This window comes from Watersipora subatra, chromosome 2 (genome assembly GCF_963576615.1).
Source record: "Watersipora subatra chromosome 2, tzWatSuba1.1, whole genome shotgun sequence".
Taxonomy (NCBI): Eukaryota; Metazoa; Bryozoa; class Gymnolaemata; order Cheilostomatida; family Watersiporidae; genus Watersipora; species Watersipora subatra.
The window spans coordinates 11,867,534-11,873,037 of record NC_088709.1 but is presented as its reverse complement, the minus strand read 5'-3'; positions in this window follow the sequence as shown (position 1 = coordinate 11,873,037).

Genomic DNA, 5,504 nt, shown 5'->3' with positions numbered 1-5,504 from the left:
GGTTAAGGTGACTTGTGATGCGGTTAAGGTGACTTGTGATGCGGTTAAGATGACTTGTGATGCGGTTAAGATTACTTGTGATGCGGTTAAGATGACTTGTGGTGTGGTTAAGATGACTTGTGATGCGGTTAGGATGACTTGTGATGCGGTTAAGATGACTTGTGATGCGGTTAAGGTGACTTGTGATGCGGTTAAGATGATTTAAGATGCGGTTAAGATGACTTGTGATGCGGTTAAGATGACTTGTGATGCGGTTAAGATGACTTGTGATGCGGTTGAAATGACTTGTGATGCAGTTAAGATGACTTGTGATGCGGTTGAAATGACTTGTGATGCGGTTAAGATGACTTGTGATGCGGTTGAGATGACTTGTGATGCGGTTAAGGTGACTTGTGATGCGGTTAAGATGTTTACGATGAATTTGAGTATTAATAGTTCCTAAGATTTGTTACTGCTGTTCACTACACTTTTTTAACCTGTATAGCTACTACAGAGCAATAAAGTATTGCTTCTATTTCATATTTGTTGTAGCTTTCAAGGGATCAACTTTCTGCAAAATTTTATGGAATTTATGAATGCTAGGAAACACGTATAACTTTTTAAAACTTATTTTTGTCACATCAGGTTCAATAAAATTACAAGTAAGCTTGACTATAGTTAAATTTTTAGTTATCCTGTAGCATTATTTACAGCTTTCACAACTAAATTTTGCAACTTCAATTAAAAAAACCAACCTACCAGCTATAGTTGACAATTGATATTTGCCCCTTGCTAGATGATTGTTTAAACAGTTTTAAAAAAAGATTCTTGATTGCTGTTTATTATGTAGTAGAATAAATTCTTGTTTATTAAATTTGTCAGCAATAACTTCATTTTGAATAAAAAGCATTTCTGAATTATTTTTCCAAAAATACTAAACCCATAAAAACCAACAATTAGGCAAAAAAAGTCAAATAAAGAGTTTGACATAGATCATTTAAAATATTTTTCTCTGCCAAGAGAACATATAGATTGTTAAATGAGCTAACAATGATATGTTCAAAATAATTGTATATAACTTGTTCATATCACAAAAGCTGAAAGTCTGTAACTGCCATGTGAAAAATGAAACAACTCATAGAAGATCTTGAAAGCTAAAATTGACATAGAATAAACATGCAACAAAGGTAAAGACAGAAAGTGCAAAATTTGAAAAAATCGTTCATTAGAATAGGATATACTGAAATGTGATGAAGATTTATAATTTTCTCTTAAGGGTGGTAAAAGAGACGATCTGACAATTCTTGTTGGGTTTGTCTCTCTTACAAACCTGACAAGAATTTATAAGCAATCTATTTAACTGAATTTACTTCTGCTATAAAGTAACTGCTTTTATTTTCACCTTATCGCAGAGGAAATACAGACGCTGACAGCTAAAGTGAGGTCCAATAAACTTAAATGGCATGGCACTGGAAGATGTCTATTGGAGTTAGCTCCTCATGTCTGCAGCAGCATGTCTAACACTATTGTATGCAAATAGAAAGGATCATGAAAGTTCAAAAGTAATTATAATGGTTTTCTAACGCAATATTTTCTATTTGCTTCACATATACTAGTAATTAGTAAGTGAAGTTGTGTTCGTATTAATGTTTAAGGAATTAATGATATATTTTGCAATGGGAAGATACTAGTTCACTTCTTCACTGTGACATGTTATTATCATTTTTTGACCATATTAGTACTTGTAGCATTTTTTGGTTACTCAGCTTCTTAGCTGGACTTTCTAAGGCTTCGGCATTTGGACAGGTGCTTTTGTTCAAATGCTCTCCAAAAATTTTCAGTCAAGCATAATATTCTGTAGAAGTATAAAATCACTGCGTTTTAAGTGACCCTTGAGTATTCGAAAATGTCAAGGTTATGTTCAACTAATATTGAACTTACGTTATTTCAAACAGTCGCTGTGCTAGGTGCTTATTTCTTTATATGTATTGATTATCAACACAGCCACTTTTTAGGCATCATAAGTTCCTTAAAGCACATCAATTATATCAGTACTTTTATCATATATTTCAGAACTTCTGAGTCTTGGCTTTCAAATGAGCCTATATTCAATACACAAAGGATAATAGAACTATGAAAAACAGGATGTCAAAATTATGTCCTGCAATAAAAAACACTTCGTTGTGGTTCGCTTAATGTGATGTCATAATTAGCACTTAGCTTTAGGTTGTCGATCCCTTTCGCTGCTATTGAGACTGCCGTTTTTGTGACAATCTGTGCTCTCAAACCCAGAGAGCGCTAATAATAAAATAGGATTCTAGATAATCAACAATGCCAAGGGATTGTGCCAGCGCCCAACCAATACAAACGCATGTTCTGAGTTAATAGATTTTGGGTGATTGATAGAGTTTGCTGTTTTCATCCTTTCATTCATTTTAAACATTTATAGTAATTATTATCACGTTGTTTTATATGATGGAATTGCAGATGATCTAAAGCTTCACAATTTGCAGCGCAGCATGGCTGCCTCTGCTTACTGCCTTTAGAACCATAAGTTGTGGAAGTAGCCGTTGTCATAGTATTATTATTATCTGGAGAATTCGTATCGCTTTCCATGTCGCTTTTTAAATATGAATATGCTTCAATAAATATACTGTTGTTGATAAAGGTAATAAAATCACATCGATTAAATTGCGACCTGCAGTGCCGTGGCCCTAAGACTATATGAAAATTGCGAGATCATGCAATGCTCGAAATCATGCATCAAGCATTGCATGATCTCGCGAGATCATGCAATGCTTGAAATTAATTAGCCTCAGTCGTGCTTGTCAGCATCACAATAAAAAATGAGGGCTAATGCATAATAACACCGGGAAAACATAGTATGGTGCATGGAATCTGAGCTATCTATCATAAAAATAATTTGTACATGGAGCTAATGACGCTGATTCTTTTTTCATCTTCATTGGCTCTCTGAAGTTGTCCTAACTTCGCCTGCCACTAGCGTCGTTATCATATTTGATAAATAAGTGGTAAGAGCACACAACACCGAATAGGAAAACTGTGACATCATCATTTGTGAGCCTATACCTTTGAACATTTCTGTGGTAGAGCTCTGGGAGAATCCTATAAACACCAACCAATGTCTGTCTCACCATGTCAAACAATGGCTCAATTTAAAGCCAAGATATTGAAGAGCCTGAATAAGCTGAAACAGTACTGATATAATTGATGTGCTTCAATATATTTTTGCAAACTAACAGAACTTCAATACCTTAGTGAAACAAGCATTGCAGACCTACAATAGACCCACAAATATATATTGAAAGAGCCTGTTATGCACATCAATGTTTGGCACCAGTTGGTAGACCAAATAGGTGGTATTCAAATAATATTATCGATGATATATTCAATAAGACTTGTATGTTGGCACTTTTTAGACCCTGTGTCTATTGCTCATGCTAATTGGTTAACCATGTTCATAAGGAGGGCATTAGCTGCATTTTAGAAAGTCATTGCAAACAACCCATAATCTCCAGGAAAAAATTACCATAAAAACAATTCTTTAAAATAACCTACAAAACAACACATTAGGCAATTATTCGAACAATGGGACTAGTATTATGATGTATTATGAAGTACAGTAAGGAAAACATGAACAGGCATTCCCAGTTTCCATAGCAATTAACGCGCCACCATAATGGTTCTCCTCAAAATTGGTGCTCTAAAGTATCAACAGGAAAACTTCTCTTCAGTGGCCAGTAAGTATTGAGATGTCTTTCAGTAATATCAGCCAATTCAAACCTTTTATTTATAAAATATTCAGATGACAAACTCAGCATTTCAGTTGTAATTGATGACTCATTGGATGCCTAATGGTGAGAGAATTTGAACTGATAGTCTTGGCTATAGCAGTGCTAGAGTAACAAAAAAAGAGTTATGACAAAAATATAGAAAAATATTCCATACTCTGTTTATACCAGTAGCGTTGAATATGATAGAAACATACAAAATTATCACATAAACTTCTGCAGATTCAAGTACTGAATTTTTATTAGGTAGCATTATCTAGAGCTCCTTAACTTTGACAAAAACATATAAAGTGACTCCAAGAGCCTTTTGTCTATAACAATCTTAGGCAGCTACCCAAGATGGTGCCAAAATCAATATACATGCACTCGACACGTGCAAGTATGAATCTGTAACAAGTTTGACTCTACAACCTTACTAACGTGAATGTAATTTAGACCAACTTTTCTGTATGTTAATGAATTTTTATGTCATGGAGTAGCACAAGTATTTTCTATTTTCTCAGTTGAGAATGTGTAAACAAGTTATTTCATTAATTTACCAACATTTGAAAATGATTAATGAGAAGTATTTATGTCTCAGTTGCGTTCATCATCATTATGTATAAAACTTTCAACTTTCAACAGTCCTAGTTGTTTAACAACTTGAATGCTGGTCTCCTTGGCTGTATGTCACTCACTCCAATCTAATCAGTTGAATAAGTCTGTCACTGACCTGATGTCTCTCAATAGCCCTCTGTCTTAATGACTGTCCACGGTGCCATTGAGAGATCATTAGGTGTAATAAGTATGTCACAATTATTCCCTAATATGAGGTGGTTGATTGGTGCAGTTGTATCAATCTGCCTGCCAAATCAACACCGTTGACTTCTAACAGTGTTGGCCCACCAATACAAAAGTTACATATTCAACTCCTGTAAAGTTCGATTTTTTCCTGCCCTTTGACCTGAGACAGACGGACAGATGAACTCTTGTTATAGTAAATATTATTATATTTAGTTTCTGAATTAACTTCGTAAATAAGTGCTAAATTTATGCTACATGAAGACGTCTGATTATCTCCCAATTAAGCTTAAACCTAAGACATAAGATGGTATGTATCGCTTCTGAACAAAACATGCCAAACTATTTAAGACACTATTTCGCTTATGAAAAGTGAGTTCATAATATAATACAACAGAATATTCCCAATAGGGAAGTTGGAGAAGCACTGGAGTGAGATAAATATCTATTATCAACATTGCAACCAGTAAGTCACGCAGTCAAGCAAAAAGGACCTTATGTAACGCAGAGGGGCACCCAAGCATGTCTTTTCTCACCGATGACTAAGCATGTTTGTGTTCAGAAGCAAAAAGCTCTTGAGTGTACTGCTAGCAAGTGTTTAGCCATACTTTCTACTGACTATTTGGAAATTTGGCATAAATTAAAAAAACATTTCTATCTGAACTGAAATTTATTATATATATTTTAATTTATAATTTAATATATATGTATATATATGTATATCTATATACATTTTATATATATAATATATAATATATATATATATATATATATATATATATATATATATATATATATATATATATGTATATATATATATTTATATATATATTTATATATATATTGGCCTAGGTAGTGTACACTGTAATGCAAAGTGCTAAATAATCGAGTCAACTAGAGCTGTGTATGAAGTTTTTTAAAAACTACAGATTA